At 41.9% G+C, this 20,354-nt stretch overlaps 1 non-coding gene across 1 annotated transcript; it reads left to right on the plus strand.

Annotated features, from left to right (window-relative positions):
• The first annotated feature begins 2,000 nt into the window (after positions 1-2,000).
• Positions 2,001-2,200, plus strand: LOC116268722. The gene has a single exon (XR_004175892.1). It is a non-coding gene; the product is annotated as a small nucleolar RNA SNORA73 family (small nucleolar RNA).
• Positions 2,201-20,354: the final 18,154 nt, after the last annotated feature.

Consider the following 20,354-nt stretch of genomic DNA (forward strand, 5'->3'; position numbering starts at 1 on the left):
GAGGCCGGAGAATGGCGTGAACCCGGGAGGCGGAGCTTGCAGTGAGCTGAGATCCGGCCACTGCACTCCAGCCTGGGCGACAGAGTGAGACTCCGTCTCAAAAAAAAAAAAAAAAAAAAAAGATTGAACTGTGAGGGAAGGCTTCTCTGTGGAGCTGTTTATTGAGGCTGGTGGAGGAGAAGCAACCCACTGGGGCGAAGAGGAGGGAATGGCCGATATTCCAAGGTAGGAGGGAGCCTGACAGTGAACAGAAGGGACACAGGGCCAGAGCCTGGAGAGTGCAGCTAGAGTGGGAATGAATGAGAGGGCAGTTCGAGAGATAGGCAATGACTAGATCACCTATGACTTCTCAGATCATGGTAAAAGTTTTGGATATTATTTTTACTGTGGTAAATACACATAGGACAAAATTTGCCATCTGAACTATTTTTTAGTGTACCGTTCAGTGGCATTAAGTACATTCACATTGTGTGCAAGCATCACCATCCTCCATCTCTATAACTCTTTCATCTTCCCAAGCTGACTCTCTGTATCCATTAAACACCAGCTCCCATTTCCCTCTCTTTGCAGCCCATGGCAACCACAATTCTACTTTCTGTCTCTGAATTTGAGTACTCGAGGTACCCCATGTAGGTAGGATTGTAAAGTATTTGTCCTTTTTGACTGGCTGATTTCACTCAGCACTATGTCCTCAGCATTCATCCATGTTGTAGAATGCATCAGAATTTCATTCCTTTTTTAAGGTTGAATGATATCCCATTATATGCATATGCCATGTTTTTTTTATCCATTCACCTATTGATGGACTTTTGGATTATTCCCATCTTTTGGTTATTAGGAACAATGCTGTTACAAACACCGGTGTACAAATACCTGTTTTAGTTGCTGCTTTCGATTCTTTTGGGTATATACTCAGAAATGGAATTTCCAGATCATATGGTAATTCTACATTTTATTTTTTAGGAGTCGCCATGCTGTTTTCCACAGCGGCTGGACATTTTACACTCTCACCAGCAATGCACAAGGGTTCCAGTTGCATCACACCCTTGCCAGCACTTACGATTTTTCTGGTTTTTGTTTTTTTGGAATAGCCATCCTAATGGGTGTGAAGAAGATTTTGAAATTATTGAGTTAGGAGCCATTGCATGATTTTAATGAGGGAATGACACAATCCCTTTTCTTTTTAAAAGGATCACTCTGGCTGATGGATGGAGAAGAGATTGAAGGGGAGAAGAAAGCAATGGGGCAGAATAATTTTGAGAAAATTTTGGTGTCCAGGAAAAGAATGATGATGGTATGACCTATGGTAGTAATTCTGAAGAACAGAGGACACAGATTCAAAATATACTTTAGGGTGAGGTGTGGTGGCACATGCCTATAATCCCAGTACTTTGGGAGGCCAAGGCAGTCGGATTACTTGAGGTCAAGAGTTTGAGACTGGCTTGGCCAACATGTTTGAAATGCTGTCTCTACTAAAAATACAAAAATTAGCCAGACACGATGGCGTGCACCTGTAATCCCAGCTACACGGGAGGCTGAGGTAGGAGAATCGCTTGAACCTGGGAGGTGGAGGTTGCAGTGAGCCAAGATGGCACCACTGCACTCCAGCAGCCTGATGGAGACTAGGGAGGCAGGCACCAAATTTGGCAATTAATGCCCATAAAATATTCAGTGAAAACATCAAGAGACAGAAAATTGGATTGGTAACATGGAGACTCAGGAAACCAGCTCAGAAAGGTTAAGTAACTTAAGTTCACACAGCATAAAATGCAAGTGGCAGAGTCAAGAGGCAAACCTAGGACTGTCTGATTACGAGGCCTGGTCTCACCATTTTATGTCCCTTCCTTCCAGTCAGAGCCCACCAGTCTCCAGGAATTTGGACGGCTGACTGCATTTATCCACTTTGGGAAATCTCTAGTAATAAAAGAGGGACACGCTCAGTAATAAGTGTGAAGTTTAGAACACAAACCTTGCAAGAGCTTTCAAGAATAAATAAAATTCCAACATGGATAGCCTGGGAGGTCACTCTCCCCAGGCTCCGTGGAATTGGTGTTGGGGAGCATACACGTTTGGTCCATGTACAGTACAGCCCCTTTCCACAATGTGGGAGATGAAGCTGGGTCTCGTGCCTGCATATTCCTATCGCTTCCCTGAGTCCTGTGGATGATGACTGGTGAGATAAATCGTGCAGGAAACATGTTTAGTGTGGAAAAAAAATAAAACAACCACAAAAAACCCAACATATTTGGAATGTGATAGACAACGAGTGAACAGACAATCTCACTTAGAAATTGTCTTTAATAGAGTTAATAAATTCAGTTGCCTTTCACTGGGGAGCAATGAACAATTTTATCTCTCCCTAAAGACTCTGGAGTCAAAGGTGGTGTTTAGACTCTTACCCAGGAGTGCTGGTCTCTCATCTGGGTCAGGTACTTGACACAGAGGTATTTTACAGAGGAGAGATGCTAAGTCACGAGAAGGATGAACAGGAAGAGAAGAGTGATTACAGGCTGGAGGTTAAGAACATAGATTCCAAAATTTCACAGTACAAGTGGGAACTCACTGACTAGCTGTATGCTTGGCTAATGCTGCATCCTCTCCAACATTCAGCTTCGTCATCTGTAAAAGGAATCCCGTAATGTCTATGTCTCAGGGATCCTGTGAGGGTGAGGTTAGGCATTGCACGTGAAGGGCTTAGCTTAGCAAGTACTAGTTGCTTGCTAATCTTTATTACAATGGCAGTTGAGCACGTGCTTTACCTATAGAGCACACTTTACCTCTGAGCACCCTAGAGAAAGGAGAGTTTGGCAGTTTAGCAAGGGGCGTCAGGGGATGTAGGAGGATGGCTACACAATGTACACTAAACTCACAATTAGGGAGTATAATCATACTTTGTTCCGAAATGGCAAGTGTTTTGACAATGTGTCTTTATATCCATTGCTGTTTTTTGTTGTTGTTGTTTGTTTTTTTGTTGTTGTTTTGTTTTTAAGGTGGACTGTCTCTCTGTTGCCTAGCTTGGAGTGCAGTGGCATGATCTTGGCTCACTGCAACCTCCGCCTCCCGGGTTCAAGCAATTCTCCTGCCTCTGCCTCCTGAGTAGCTGGGATTACAGGTGCCTGCCACCATGCCCAGCTAATTTTTTATATTTTTAGTAGAGACAGGGTTTCACCATGTTGGCCAGGTTGGTCTCGAACTCCTGACCTCAAGTGATCCTCCTGCCTTGGCCTTCCAAAGTGCTGGGATTACAGGCGTGACCCACCACGCCCAGCCATCATTCATGGCTGTTTTAAAGAATTAAATACATCACACGACTGGAACAAATTAGAAAAACACTCCAAATTTTTTTCTATGTATATTACTAACATAATTAATGACTTCTGAAGCATCAGCTAATTATAGTTTTAAAAGCCTAGAATTCTTTGTAAGGATAGATGGCATTTTTTTCTGGAATCCTCCTTTTGGGTGGAGGAGAATAAGGCAAAAAAAAGCACTGGATTTGGCACTGGGTAGACCTTGATTTGAATCCTAGCTCTTAGCTGTGTGTCCCCTAGAGAAATGACCTAACCTCTCTGAACCTCCTTCTTCATTTATATGATGAGGATGATAATATCTCTTTCATGGGATTTTGCAAGGCACATGAAATGCTTATTACACTGGGTTCATCTTAGGCTATCAATAAATGGTAACTATTAGTAATGTATTAGTCGCTATCTTGAATCTTTTCCCCTTTTTCTCTTTTCTTCTCCTACTATACAGTATGCTTTTCTCAGGTGAAAGGATACAGAAAAAAAAAAAAACATTATTGAGCACAGGTCATCAAGTTCCCATGGAATCTTTCAGAAATCAGGGATGTCCTTACTTTTGACACAACTTCCTAAAACAACTCTTTGACCAGCTATAACCCTCCTTGATAGAAGTTACAGATGGAAATGACTGATGAGTTTGTTTATATCCAGTACTTGTATGGTTCAGCCTTTTAACTGATTTGCCTTTTTTTTTTTTTTTTTTTTTGAGACAGAGTCTTGCTCTGTCGCCCAGGCTGGAGTGCAGTGGTGTGAACTCAGCTCACTGTAACCTCCACCTCCTGGGTTCAAGCGATTCTTCTGCCTCAGTCCCGAGTAGCTGGGATTACAGGCACATGCCACCATGCCTGGCTAATTTTTGTGTTTTTAGTAGAGATGGCGTTTCACCATATTGGCCAGGCTTGTCTTGAACTCCTGACCTTATGATCCGCCCGCCTCCGCCTCCCAAAGTGCTGGGATTACAGGCATGAGCCACGGCGCCCAGCCCTGATTTGCTTTTGAAGAACTATCACAAAAATGCAGTTTCTTTCCCCCTGCTCCTCAAGGGCCACTCCACATTTTAATAAGATTTTTCCTGATTAAGAGCAAAGATGTTCTTTTGTTCAGCCAGTGGCAGTTTGACCTTTCCTGACTCCTCCCTGTGGCCGCAGCACAGAGCCTGACTTCTTCCATGAAAGAGCTGTGGAGCTGGCAGGGCCTAGGTGCTGGTGGAGAGCCCTGTGACTGGACCAGTGGCTGGAGGGAGCAGGAAGTGGTCTGCGATGTAAATGATGGGTCTGAGGTCATCAAGCAATCATCAGGTGGTTAGAAATACGGACTGGGGCTTGTGGAAAGTTCTTACGGAAATATGCCAGAGGCGGTGGTCATTTGCACAGAGGTGGGAGGTACACTATGGCATGCACCGATTCACCCACAGGGAGGAAGAGTGTGACCTTGGATGGGAGAACACTGTGGAGGAAGAACTTTGAGGCTGCTTGGCCTTGAAGAGCAGTAGAAGGAACCAAGGAAACTAGCAGCAGGGAGCTCTTAGAGTGTAGACATCCAACAGGAAAAGCACCCAGGGTTACGATATCCAAGAAAGGCCAGAGTCTTGGGTCAGGAGTCAGCATTAGAGAGTGCTGAGCGGTTGGGGATGGAGGAAAGCTCCTGGTGCGGGTTAGCTGTGGAGTTTCTGGTGACTGTTCAAGTATCAGTTTCAGAGCCAGATGGAGAAATGTCATCCTCCAATTACAGGAAGACAGATGTTACCTTGGGGGATCAGGGAGACAGATGTACTCAAGGAATCGGGGGTTGAAGGAAGTATTTATAACAGTCTTCAGTTTCAGTTTTTCGAAAAACAAGGATCTGAAGCATATTAAATTTTATCAAATAATTATCTTTTTGACAATTTAGGCTGCTCTCTGGAGCAGATTATATAAATACAGAGTTTCAGATATACAGAATACTGCTTACACCAAAAAAGCTGCAAAGCAACTAAAATGTTTAAAAAACAATATTAAAATTTCTCACATTTTAACTTGACCTAATACCTCCTAACTAAAATGCTTTTCAACTGCTTTTCTTCAATGCTTTCCTTTATGTTTTTGGAGCAAGGTCTCTCTATGGCTGAGGCTGGAGTTCAGTGGCACGATCATGGCTCACTGCAACCTTGACCTCCCAGGCTCGAGTGATCCTCCCGCCTCAGCCTCCTGAGTACCTTGAACTACAGGCACGTGCCACCATGCCCGGCCACCATGCTCTGGCCTGTCTTGGATATTGTAGAATCGAGATCTTGCCATGTCTCTTGGACTCAAATGATCCCCCCACCTCAGCCTCCCAAAGTGCTGAGTTTAGAGAGGTGAGCCGCCACGCCCAGTTGCTTTTTAACTGTTTTCAATCAGCTTCTTGAGTTTTGTTTTCACTGTTTTGAAACTAATTTCAGCCGTCCTATTTATTGTTTTAAGATTTATTTTAGCTTTTATTCTAAAATAAATTCTAAAATGTACTTACTGGAGTTTGTAGTGCCTGTTAATTTTGGTGCATCTGATGAATGTTAGCTTTCCCATGTGCTGTTAGTAACCAACCTTTCTTGCAGCCTGTGACACAGCTTATGGAGACAGCCATGGAACTGCCTTGGATAACACAGAGTCAAATTGTAAGAGACTCAGTTTATTCTTTGGTAGAAATCTTTTGGGGGAACATGTTAAAACTTAAAAATCGTATCTATTTTACATATTAAACATTAAAAATTAGGCCAAGTAAAGTAGCTCATACCTGTAATCCCAGCACTTTGGGAGGCCGAGGTGGGAGGATTGCTTGTGCCCAGGAGTTCAAGACCAGCCTTGGCAATAAAGCGACACTTTGTATCTAAACAAACAAACAAACAAATGAAAAAGACTAGTGGGGCACTGTGGCTCATGACTGCAGTTGCAACTACTCAGGAGGCCGAGGGGAAAGGATTGCTTGAGCCCAAGAGGTAGAGGCTTTAGTGAGCCATGATCACACCACTGCAATCCAGCCTGGGCAACAGAGTGAGAGCCTGTTTTTTTTTAAAAAAAAAAAGTTAAAAATTAACATGATGGCAATTATGTTACAGTTAATATAAAATTTATTTTAACACTAACCATTATTTTCTGGTTCTCTTGGTTTCAAGTCCAATTTTCTGTCACTAAAGAACCAAATAAGAACCCACTGGTTCTTAGATTTTTAGATTTCCTGAACTGGAATTTAAAAAAATAACATTCTGTGCCTGGTGGCATGGCTCATACCTGTAATCTCAGCACTTTGGGAGGCCAAAGTAGGAGTGCTTGAGACCGGGAGTTTGAGACCAGCCTGGGCAACATAGCAAGACCCTGTCTCTACAAATTAGCTGGACATGGTGACATGTGCATGTGGTCCCAGCTACTCAGGAGGCTGAGATGAAAGGATTGCTTGAGCCTGGGAAGTCGAGGCGGCAGTGAGCCGAGATCCTACCACTGTACTCCAGCCTGGATGACAACGCAAGACCCTGTCTCAGAAAAACCCAAAAACTCCAAAAGACGAGCAAAACACCCCCAAACAAACAAACAAGCAAACAACAACAACAAAAACACACTTAAGGGGTGGGTATTATGCATACGCAGAAACGGGGTGGCCAACTTTTAATTTTGTCAATTAAGAGCATTTTTTTCCGAAAGCTCAATTTATTATTAGCAACAATGGATCAAAGAAATGGCATGATAATGCAAAACTGTGTGAGAACATTTAGCTGTATGGAATGAGGTAGGTCTATACTTACTGATAAAGATCTCCAGGATGAATTAAGTTTTAAAAAAAGGCAAGGTGCAGAACAATCGATTGGGTGGATCCATCCATTGCGCTCCCCAGGGTGGATTGGGAGAGAGGGAGACTTACTCTTCATTGAATTCCCTTTTACACCTTTTGAAGTTTGTGTTGTGTGTTCAAAAATAAATACAGATAAATTTAAAGATTAGCTTTGTGAAAAATTCATTCCATTGTCTTGTTTTTCATTTGTCTCGGATCGGTAAAAGCTTTGTCCTGAGACGAACCAGGCTGCAAACGGGCTTTTAAGACCCTCCATCCTAACTCACTTTCCATTTACCTTCAAATGAGTAAGCTCTCAGGCAGGAGGGGAGAGTCTAGCTGTGCCTTAGTCCCCTCCCCCTGAGAAAATGACACATTACGGAAACTATTAGTTCTTAAGAGGGGAGTTGCTGTTTCCAAGATTGAAGAGGAGATACACTATTTCCAAAGATTCACCTCTTTCCCTTTTCTCCATCCTTGTTTATATAGATGGAAAGGTTCATATAAGGAAACATAGCCTCATAGCATTTTCCTTTTGAGGGTGTTTGTAATGTTCGTGTGTGCCAGAATGCCGGCGTTTACTAATATGTACTACACATTGTGTTTATTTCTGTTTCATCAAGGTTTTGCCAGATTATGGCCTGTCTGTGCCTGATAGTGGCTGTGTTTGTGTATGAGCACAGGGTCATCTGATAACAAATTGTCACATCATGCGATTAAGCGATGTTTAAAATGGGTGTAAGCCAGAAAGTGGTCTGACTCCCAGACCACTTTTAGAAGGTCCCATCAACAAAAGAAAGTTCAAGGTATCTTGGAAGAGGTCATTGATTACAACCGTCTTGATCATTCTGGACTTGTTCCTTCCTGCAGAGACACAATTAAAATAATGTTGTACAGTAGACATTTTTCATTGTTAGAGGAAGGACACTTTTTCAGATGTAAATCAATGCAAAATCTATCTCCTCTTCAGAAAGATAAAAATCCGTATTTTTAGAAGCTCGCTCAATGAATTGTATGAGAGGTGATGCTTTATGACAAGCATCAGTGTTCAGTTGCCGTTTCTCATGACTTTCGCTGCCACATTTGAGGCCACACAGGCAGGCTGTGAGCATCCTGGGCCAGGGACGTCGTGCCTGTCACTTTTCCATGCCTGGTATAGTTTCGCGGCACACAGTAAGTGCCTAGCACATTTCTGTTGACTGAATGAATAAATGTTTCAAACTAATAGTTACTAGGCAAAAAATCTTAACAAAACCTTAAACTTTGATTTGTAATACCCATACTATATTTTTGTATTATTACCTAATTTCTCTGAATTATCAGTGCTATCATCAGCTATAAAACTAAATTGGTCTGGAAAGTATTGGAAGATAGTTTTGTCTGACAGCTAAAGCTCAGGAAAAAATGTCACCCTTATCATTACTGGTTTTGTGCTTAACAGAAAATTCCTTGAATTAAGGTTTATTATTGTCATCATTATTTGTCTCAATAATATGGACATATAAATCACCTTGCTGTAACTCCTTTGAAATTTAAGAAAATGAATAAAAGCAGTGAATTTTCTGTTGTCTTCCATGAAGTCTGGTAATTTTAGTAATCCACTGCCCTATGAGATACAAGGCAACTCTGTTTCCTCTGTAGTCTGTTTTTTCTTCCTTTCTTTCAAAATAACCTGCCATCTTTCCAAAATAAACATGAGGAGGAAATACATGAGTGGGTATGTAATCACCCAGATATTTGGAGCAGCATGCTTCTAAAAAAATGGTAAAAATAGAGTAGTCATCAGAAATTTCTTCTGGTTTTACAGAACTTGTTCTTAATGTTCTTTTCTTGTCTCTATAAGAATTTTTAAAAGAAACATTTACATTAGTGTAAAAAGTTTGCCCAAGTCAAAATTAAACAGCTATTCATCCAAGACTTATTTTCCCACATGAGGATAACCTTAGATTTTTAGAAATTTGGAGTGAACTTCATGAAAATAATTATTTTACAGATTTTTAGCATTCTAGAATTATAATGTCATATTATATTTCAATGCAATATTTATGAGACCTCATTCTGTGATGATCTTATCTAATAACTGTGTTAACTACATAATTACATTACAGGTCAATAATAATATGTATATTTCATATTTATTTTTAGATACTTTGAATTTAAAAGTACTTTTAGGATTTCTTATAATTCTGGAGGGTTTATGATATTTAACAAACATTTAGAAAACTGGGTTACTTAAAAGACATCATCTAATGTAATGACTCTGGTGAATGAGTTCACGACTTTTAGCTTATGGTTCAGAAAATACAAAGATCATTTTTCTCTCTGTTGCCCTTTCTCTTGTCCTCCTTTTTTTCCCTCCTCATTCTCTTCTTCACCTGTCTCCTTTTCATCTTCTGCAAATATTATTTAGCATCTACTCTCTATGTTGAGTTCAACAACAGTTCAGAGTTTTCAGCTGCTGCTCTTGGATCTCAGAGAGGCTGACCTCAGAGTCAAATCCTGCACTCTTTCCAGACGATTACCATAGACAGAAAGAGACCACTTGAAGCATGGTACACATTTATTAATAGAGATCCTACTCTTTGGTGTCTGTGATAATTTGTAGGTAGCTAAGCAAAACTTTTTAAGTATACCACCTACCAATCTAAGGAGAGAGGGGTTCCCAAACAATTTAACAGCATCAACAAGATAACAGTGTTTGCTCCTCTGAGGCAAGTCAGCTGCTTTTGCCCAGGCACATCCAAGCTCAGGAGGCCTGAAGATGCTAATTACAGATCATTCTTATCTTGTCACTAAAGTCACAAGGAGGCTTACTTGCAAGCAAATCTTTGTAATTATGGAAAAACAGTTATGAAGGTCTATGGGTAAAGCTAAAACATTAAATTACAAAAAAAATTCTTCAATCTAGACTAGCTACACCTCAAATTTCAAATTACCCAGACAGTAACACATGGTGTGAGTAGATCTTGTCTTCCCTTTGAGTGTTGATTTATTACAATTCTATCCGCTAAAAAGAGCCCATTGTTGACTCTCCTGTGAGTGAGTCCTCTAGCCTGGGTTCTGGAGAGGGAGCTCATGAGGTCATGGCTGGCCCTTCAGGGGGTGAGCAGGGCCAGTTCTGAGGCTGGAGAACTTGACCCCATAGGTGGCATTAGCCATCATTCCTGGAGACTCTTGATCTGAAATGGATTCTCCTTCTCACTGTGGAGCTGGGCCTTGGCCGAGGCTGGAGATGCCCAGGACCCAGGAATTCCACATCATGATCCTTTCTCTGAATAGTTCCGTGGCTCACCTAGCCCAGTCAGTGGAGGTGGCTCAGAAACTGCCCAGTTCATAAACAAGAAGAAAGAAGAAAGGACTGCACCCCCATGTCTGCATGGGCTGTTTCTGTACATATGACACTCTGGGTTCTGGTCTGGATGGTTTCCTGTGGGTGGATGACTGACTAACTGGCCCACCTCACAGTACTTGGCCTCCTTGACTGATCCTTGAGCCATCAGACTCATCCCCAGGAAACGAGCTCATTCACAATCATTATATCTTTAGTCCATGCATTATGACTAAAGCTCTTGGAGATAAGGAGGAAAAGTGAAAATGCTGAGCCACACTTCTTCTGGGCAGAGCCATGGAGCATTTCAGACTATAACTTGGAATGGGGCAAGGCAAAACGCCTAGCTTTAATTAGAGAGAGAGAGGCTGGCATTGATGGAGCTAATTATTTCTCGCCGAATTGCTATGCAGGGAAAGTTCACTGTTGGAACTGAAATCCCAGGCCAAGGAACAGTTTACTTGAATTCACACCAGTAACTCTGGGCAGCTTACTAAACATAATGCCTCAGTTTGGATATACCTATAAAAATGGGGATAGAAACACTAATACTTCAAAAGGTCCTTGGAAGTTTTCGTTGCAGGATTAAATGAGTTAATATCTCTAAAGTGCTTACAGCAGAGAATCACAAAGTTAGCATTAAATATAGGTCTATTTCTATAAACACAGGCTGTTATCACTGTTATCACCACTAGTCCATGTTTGAATGCAAGAACTGTAAGTGACTAAAATAACAGAGAAGGGGGAAAAAAAAGAAAAGGAAACTTTTTGGTGACAAGTGATAATAACTTCATGTTTCCTTTAAATCTCACAACACGTTTGTGAAATAAGTAAACAGCTATAGAATAAGTCTAGAGATGCACTGTGCAGCAGGGGCACTATAGTTAATAATATTGTACAGTCATCTCTCCTTGGGGGATTGGTTCCAGGACCCGCGAGGATACCAACATCTGTGGATGTTCAAGTCCCTTATATAAAATGGCATAGTATTTGCATATAACCTATGCACATCCCCCATATACTTTATTTTTTGAGACAGAGTTTCATTCTTGTTGCCTAGGCTGGAGTGCAATGGCGTGATCTCGGCTCACTGCAACCTCCGCCTCCTGGGTTCTCTTGCCTCAGACTCCCGAGTAGCTGGGATTACAGGTGTGCACCACCACGCCCAGCTAATTTTTGTGTTTTTAGTAGAGACGGGGTTTTGCCATGTTGGTCAGGCTGGTTTCGAACTTCTGACATCAGGTGATCTGCCCGCCTCGTCCTCCCAAAGTGCTGGGATCACAGGCATGAACCACCGTACCCAGCCCTTCCCATATACTTTAAATCATCTCCGGGTTACTAATAATACCTAATACAATGTAAATAGTGGTTGTATTTTCATTTGTATCATTTTAAAATGTTTATTTTTATTTAAAAATGTTTTCTATTTACAATTGGTTGAATCTATGGATGCTGAATGGGAGGATATGGAAGCCGATTGTATTGTATACTGAAAATATGTGAAGAAAATAGATTTTAGGGATGCTTAATACAAGAAAAAGAAGGGATAGATACGTTAGTTTGATTGTAGTAATCATTTCACTATTATGTGTATATCAAAATGTCATGCCGTATACTTTAAATATATATAAAATAAATTAGAAAATAAGTAAATAATATTTTATGAGAGCTGGGAAAAGAGCTAACATTGTGAGTGAACTAACATTTGCCAGGCATTGTGCTAAACCCATTGCAGATTTAGCTAGTTAAGTTATTGTAACTCCTAAAGACTTATTTGTGTATTTATTATTTCATTTTAAAAAGTATTTGAGCAGCTTACTTAAATTCATAACACAAAATAATAGACAAAATAAGGAAATAAGGACCAAGAGAAAAAAAAAGCTAAGAGTAGTAAGATAAATATAGCAAGGACAATGTATGATGCCTTAGTATAACAGATGAGGATGCTGAGGTTCTGAGAAGTTCTACAGATCGTGTGGGATGTCCTGCTATGGCAGAGCCGAGCTGGGTGTCATTCCCGACTCTGTGGGTTCTGATATAGTTTAGAGTGACTTTTCCAGTTTAAATGGAGCTGAGAGAAGGGGAAGAAAGAGAGCTCAGGCAAAATGGAAATGTAAAACAAGAGAGAAGATGGAAAAGAGGAAAACTAAGTGGTAGAAGAGAGGGAAACAGGAGGTGAAGCGACAGCCACGTCACTGTTGGTTTGTAAGAGTGGGAGCTGCCTGCAGGGATGTAGTAGCTCAGGGGAGCGTGAGGGGCCTCTGCTCTGGGATCTGGGACTTTCTTCTCCTTGGATAGGCATCACTAGGCCCCTGAGGCTTACCCGCTGGCACTTGCAGAATAGCAATAAGCTCTCTAACACAGTGCTAGATTCAGTTCTGGAAATTGAGATTCTGGGCCTCTCTGAATATTTTCAAGTAAAGGGGTGACACGATTGTACCATTAAGTTCCAGAAGCACAGATATTTCCTGTAAGGAGCTATTTTTTTCCACTCCTGGAGAAGCTGGATTCTGGGTCTCAGATGTTCCTGCTTATTTTCATTAGACAGATTCCCCAACCAACTACTGTGTGCCCACCACAGCTGGCCCTTCCTACGGTGGTCCTGCATCCATGGATGCAACCAATCGTGGATCAAATACACTTTAAAAAATCAATAGGCCGGGTGTGGTAGCTGACACCTGTAATCCCAGCACTTTGGGAGGCCAAGGTGGGCAGATCACGAGGTCAGGAGATCGAGACCATCCTGGTTAACACAGTGAAACCCCATTTCTACTAAAAATACGCAAAAATAGCCAGGCGTGGTGGCGGGTACCTGTAGTCCCAGCTACTTGGGAGGCTGAGGCAGGAGAATGGCGTGAACCCGGGAGACGGAGCTTGCAGTGAGCAGAGATCACGCCACTGCACTCCAGCCTGGGCGACAGAGCAAGACTACATCTCAAAAAACAAAAACAAAAACAAAGACAAAAACAATAAAACCTAACAACAAAACAATAAAAATAATACCAATAGACTACTTACGTAACATCTACATTGTCTTAGATATTATAAGTAATCTAGAGATAATTTAAAGTATAAGGGAGTTTGTGTGTAGCTTGTATGCAAGTGCAACCCCATTTTATGTCAGGGACTTGAGCTTTGCAGATTTTGGTATCCTCTGGGGTCCTGGAGCCCAGCCTTCGGGGATACCGAGGAAGGACTGCATTGGCATGTGGAAGGAAGAAGGTTAATAAGGTACAATCTGGTGGAGAAGACAGACGTGGAGCTTACAGCTAAAGTACAGTTGAGTAAATGCTCCTCTGAGGATGCACTTCTATCACTGAGCTTTGGGGGCCCTGAATGGTGCATCCCACTCTGCCTGGGGGCAAAAGTCAAGGCTTTAGGAGAGGACAGCACGCGTAGCTGGCTCAAAGGACCATGTCAGGTGAGGAAGGGAGGGGTGGGAAGCCAGCAGAGAGTTGCGTGGGCCAACCCTGTGGCCCCAAAAGGGACTGTGAGATCAGTCTGCCAGGTCCCAGACCAGCAAATGGGGAGGTGGAGAGAAGGGAGGAGGAAGAGAGGTGTGAAATGAGGCTAGAAGGTGGGTTCCAGCCACTTGTTAGTGATCTTCTATGTTAGTTTCTTACATAGACTCTCCTTGCTCCAGCAATGACCATGGCCTGACCACAGTGTTCATTTACCTCCTGTAGCCAGCAGGGCCTGAGCTGAAGTCTGAAAGCAGCCTGGTGTGATTGTCGCTCCAGCAGCCTGGCCACACAGCCGCTTCTTGGGAGTGTGGGGGACTGCCGCAGGGTCTGAGAGAACTAGTGGGGCCTGGGGAAGCCTCCACGGAGAGGAGGGCCCAGTGTAAGGAAGGTGTGGCGATGAAGGGACACTCGTATTTGAGGCACGATTGTTAGGATTTGGAGCAGTGCTGACGCTTGGTATTACAGCTTGGGAGACCGACCAGGTAGCGATTACACACATTTCTGTTAAATTGAAGAATCTCAGCTTACTATAGGATGAAAACCATTTCCCAAGAACTCCAGTTCTGTTTTGAAATAGTTTAACTTCGTTTGTGTTCTGGAGAAGCACGCGGCACATTGGACAAGCTAACACTGTGGCGCTGCTGTCACCTGTTAGCCATATTGTCTCTGGCAAATCACCCGCTCCAGAGCCTCTCACTCCTTATCTACAAAACCTGGATGATATTGAGTCCCACAGACTTGAGAATCCCGTTTATAGTTTATGTGAGTGAGGGCTGACCGTGTGTTAGTGCCCTGTGACAAGCAGAGAGAGGTCCGGTCAGCACGTGGCTCTGCTCCTCTCCCCTCAGCCCTTCCTATTCCTCTCCCTTCTTCTCTCTCTTCTCCCTCCTCCTCCTCTTCCTCTTCCTCATTGTTCTCCATCTTCTCCTCCCCTCTGATTCCTTCTCCTCTTCTTCCTCTTCCTTTCCTCCTTCGTCTTCCTCTGCTTTTTCTTCTTTTCCATAGCTAGATTCTGCAATTCAGAGAAACTGGGTATTTGTTTTCTTGTAAATAAGAAAAGACAAGTAAGCAATTTCTGCACTTTTATTTATGGGTGTAGAATTTAGCTAACTGAATAAATAGATATTTAAGTTTTAATATTTAAAACCACTCTTACAGTATCCTTTTGTCTCAATTGGTCTAAGTATTTCGAGTTCCCATTTTCTCATCAATTTCAGATAATCAGGGTTTGGTATTTGGAAAGTGCTGATGGCCCATGTGCAGTGAAAACTCCCATGTGACTGTGTGACCGTGTGATCAGGCACAGAGGCGTGCTCCCCGCCTTCTCACGCTACACGTAGTCAGGGCGCTGGCAGCTCCCCAAGGCCTTCCCTGCTCCCCTGGCCCCACCCTACCCGGGCTTCCATCCCACCAGAGCTGGAACCCAGGGTTCCCACCAGCCTCAGTCCACATACGGAACTTGGAGTGAGGTAGGCTGGCCTCTCTCCTTTACTAGACTGGATCTCAAAAGCAGGGCTCTTGTTCTAGCCATGGTTTTATTCTCTCTCCTAACACAAGATCTGGCACAAAGCAACCACTGAGTGACTGAAGGGCAAGTGTGAGTGTGTGTGTGTGTGTGTGTGTGTGTGAGTGTGGGTGGAGAGGAGGCTGTTACTAACTCTGTCTTCAAGAAGTGACTGTGGACCATGTGCAACCAGGGTTACTTGCCAGACATGTGCAGAGGAGACCAAACCTCGGGGGGAATTTGTCACCTCATTAGCACAGGCTCATCTCCCGAGTTTTTTCTAGCAAAACTTCTGCACAGATATTTCACCCCAGGACTGGAGCTCTTTTAAGGTGGAGAGAGCACTGAGCTACCAGATGCCTCTCCCCTGCCAGTGCGGACCAGAAGCACCATATTCTTTGCCCCCTTGATGGAGTCTAAACTGTTGACACAGGAAATGATTTGTATTTTAACAGGCATGCCTAAGAAATGTGTGGGGCTGGCCATGGTGGGGAGATGGAGCAGTCCCTGGGTCTCTTTAGGGGCTAGAGTGTGATCATCTGCCCTGTTACTGAGGCTCAGCACTCCTTCGTTCCTTTCTTTTTTTTCTTTTTCTTTTTCTTTCTTTCTTTCTTTCTTTTTTTTTTTAATTTGAGATGGAGTCTCACTTTGTCGCCCAGGCTGGTGTGCAGTGGTGTGATCTCAGCTTACTGCAACATTTTCCTCCGGGTTCAAGAGGTTCTTCTGCCTCAGCCTCCTGAGTAGCTGGGATTACAGATGGCTGCCACCACACCCAGCTAATTTTTTGTATTTTTAGTAAAGACAGGGTTTCACCATGTTGGCCAGGCAGGTCTGGAACTCCTGGCCTCAAGTGATCTGCCTGCCTCAGCCTCCCAAAGTGCTGGGATTACAGGCGCAAGCTACTGTGCCCGGCTCCTTGGTCCCTTTCCTTGGCTTCTCTGCACAAATCTGCTCAGCTTGGATATTGTCTCGGAAATAAGAGAGAGGGGAGCATCCCAGGCTGGTGCTGATGTCGCTCCCCCTGGGAACAGCTTTATCTCTGTTGTTTCTAGCACGTAGGCTTTGTAAATAAACCAGAGTCTGGACTTCCCTGCTTTGTTAGTGCAAGCTATCATCGCAGCTTGGAGCCGCCTGGCCTTTCTGTCAAAGACACTTGATTATGTGTCGTCTAGAAGCTACCTCCTACCCGGGGAGGGAGGCCAGCTTGCCTGGTGGCGGTGTCTGCAAGGTGGGCCACAGTTTATATTGTCTCCTCTTTTGATTTTTTGACCTGATGGGAATTCAGTATTTTAAAACAAAGTTGTAGGCCAAATTCCTACAAACAGAGAGATGCTAAATTGCTTCCAGTCTTCTGGTAAATTACCACGTTTCCCATTGCCCTTGGAATGATCTTCTAAACACTCTGTTCTGTAATTGGGATATTCATTAGGTGTTGTCCACCTCAGATCAGATATAACTCCCAGAGGAAAAAATGACTGCCAGGCTGAACAAAGTGTCACCCTCAAATGGGAAAGAATAAAATACTCATTTCTTTTAAAAATTTTGGTAAAATGTACATCACATAACATAGACATTCCTCACTTAATTATTTCTAAGTATACAACTCAGTGGCGCTGCATAAATTTGCAATGTTGGGTGTCCGTCACCACTGTCTAATTCCAGAACATCGTTTCTATCACTTCACATATTCCCTCCTTTTAAAAGTTAAGATTTTGTTTACCTAGCAAAAATAGCAAAGCAATTTCAATCAACCGGTGAGCAGCACCAATTAGTTCATAAAATATCTACATTATATATTGACCATCCACAAGAAACTGTAAGTTGATTGAGTTCTTGGGACAGACCATTATGAAGAGATTTTTGCAAAATGTACATCTATATAAGCTATAGATATGGATAGATAGATAAATATTTAAGAAAATAAGTAGATAAATGCTTATATGGATTAAATATATTTGGAATAATATTTATAAAAAGATGGGCAGATTTTATTGACTGTATTAAAATTTCAGAAATTTTCCTTATTTGAAGGGAAGATTAAAAATTTGATGTGTAGAATATTTTGAAGAAATACAATTTTATTGTTTTTATGTTCATAGAGTAATTCTAATAAAAAACGGAAGGCAGAATATATTTGATTATTTTACTTAATAAACATAAATATATCGATAGGGAGATGGGGAGATATAGATATGTAGTAATATTGTTTATCTTGATTACCCAATAAGAAGATAAAAATCACAAGTAATGATCACATTGATGATTTCATAGCAATATTTCTATATGATGATTTTCTAAGAACTTTCCCTGTTTATCGATTCTACTTTTAAACAGGAGTTTCTCAGGTTACTTTTAAATTTTTCCTTAACAAGTACTGTCGCAGGAAATGCAAAGTTAAATTTCCTTGAATCATGACAGACTCCAAGTTGTTAGAGCCCTTACACATCACTATGTGAGCAATTATTCTTCAGCCACTCTCATTAACTGGTAGCTTTGTAGCAAGATTGACTCATTCAATAGAGACTGCTCTTTCTTTCTAGGCTGCTGAACTCTGTAACTAGCCTCTCAAGTAGCTGAAACTACAGGCACGTGCCACCACGTCTGGCTAATTTTTCTATTTTTTGTAGAGATGTGTCAATATTTCTAAAAAAGTGACATGTTAAGGAAGTTATGTAAGTCACAGTTTGTTTTCTATAGAGTATTAGATATCTACTATTGGACATGCCTTTGCAAATTAACCTTGCCTGTCTCAGAAACCATCATTCTATAATTCATGGATGATCTCTTGATTGTTTCCTTCCCTATTTTTTCTAAGTGGTAGGTCTTTTCTCCAAATTTCCATTACCTTATTTTTGAATCTCTAAATTCGCCTCTTTTGTTTGTCAGTTCCCAGGTCTTCTATAATTGAACTGCAGCATTATGTTTTGTTAATGGGGACTGTCTATAATATCACAAAGCCTGTATATCTATATAACTGAAGCAAACGAAAGAATCAACCAAACTGCATAATGGATACAAGAATTTTTCTTATCTTATTCTCTGTGTATTTCTCTGCTATTATTTCATTATTTTAAAAATATTTTAAAAAGTCACTAATCTAAGTCCATAAGTCAGAGACTTTAGGCTTTTTTTTTTTTTCTTTTTTTCTTTTTTTTTTAAAATTTATTTATTATTATTATACTTTAAGTTGTAGGGTACATGTGCATAACATGCAGGTTTGTTACATATGTATATTTGTGCCATGTTGGTCTGCTGCACCCATCAACTCGTCATTTACATCAGGTATAACTCCCAATGCAATCCCTCCCCCCTCCCCCCTCCCCCCTCCCCATGATAGGCCCCGGTGTGTGATGTTCCCCTTCCTGAGTCCAAGTGATCTCATTGTTCAGTTCCCACCTATGAGTGAGAACATGCGGTGTTTGGTTTTCTGTTCTTGTGATAGTTTGCTAAGAATGATGGTTTCCAGCTGCATCCATGTCCCTACAAAGGACGCAAACTCATCCTTTTTTATGGCTGCATAGTATTCCATGGTGAATATGTGCCACATTTTCTTAATCCAATCTGTCACTGATGGACATTTGGGTTGATTCCAAGTCTTTGCTATTGTGAATAGTGCTGCAATAAACATACGTGTGCATGTGTCTTTATAGCAGCATAATTTATAATCCTTTGGGTATATCCCCAGTAATGGGATGGCTGGGTCATATGGTACATCTAGTTCTAGATCCTTGAGGAATCGCCATACTGTTTTCCATAATGGTTGAACTAGTTTACAATCCCACCAACAGTGTAAAAGTGTTCCTATTTCTCCACATCCTCTCCAGCACCTGTTGTTTCCTGACTTTTTAATGATCGCCATTCTAACTGGTGTGAGATGGTATCTCATTGTGGTTTTGATTTGCATTTCTCTGATGGCCAGTGATGATGAGCATTTTTTTTTTTTTTTTAAGACAGTCTTGCTTTGTCACTCAGGCTGGAGTGCAGTGGCACAATCATGGCTCCCTGCAGCTTCGACCTCCTGGGCTCAGCTAATCCTTCCACCTCAGCCTCTCAAGTAGCTGAAACTATAGGCACGTGCCATCACGTCTGGTTAATTTTTCTATTTTTTGTAGAGATGGGGTTTCTCCATGTTGCCCAGGCTGGTCTCGAACTCCTGGGTTCAAGTGATCCACCTGCCTCAATCTCCCAAAGTTGCTGGGATTTCAGGCATGATCCCTGGCATCCAGCCAGATTTTTTATAATAAATTAGAATTGAGACTCAACTTATTTATTTATTTATTTATTTATTTGAGACAGAGTCTTGCTTTGTCATGCAGGTTAGAATGCAATGGCACGATCTCAGCTCCCTGCAACCTCTTCCTCCTGTGTTCAAGTGATTCTCCTGCCTCAGCCTCCCGAGTAGCTGGGACTACAGGCACCTAACACCATGCCCAGCTAATTTCTGTATTTTTAGTGGAGACAAGGTTTCACTATGTTGGTCAGGCTGATTTCGAACTCCTGACCTCAGGTGATCCACCTGCCTTGGCCTCCCAAACTGCTGAAATTACAGGTGTGAGCCACCGTGCCCGGCCAACTTCATTATTTCTGAAGTTGAAATTTTATCTGCTTTCATGTACCTGGTTTACTGGCAATGCTATCATACAAAAGAATTTTCCAGCTATTCATAAATAGGTGTGGTTTTAGCTTTAAGTACGGTGGGTTAAACACACACCTTTTCTTGTTTCCTCTCATTTCTCGTTGTAAATTTTACCAACCCTTCCAACTTCATCTCCCTGTAGGAAGACTTCCCCGAAAACATGAACCTCACCTTATCCTTTACTCTCAATTTTCTTTCAGTTTCAACAATTACTCAGGCTACTTCCTTGGATTTTCTAAGATGTGCCTTGAGTATGAAATGGAGGTAATAATCAAAACAAGCTCCTAAAATTATGAGGAGAATTAAAGAAACGAATGTATATAAAGTGCTAAGCACA

The sequence above is a fragment of the Papio anubis genome, chromosome 8, assembly GCF_008728515.1.
Source record: "Papio anubis isolate 15944 chromosome 8, Panubis1.0, whole genome shotgun sequence".
Classification (NCBI taxonomy): Eukaryota; Metazoa; Chordata; class Mammalia; order Primates; family Cercopithecidae; genus Papio; species Papio anubis.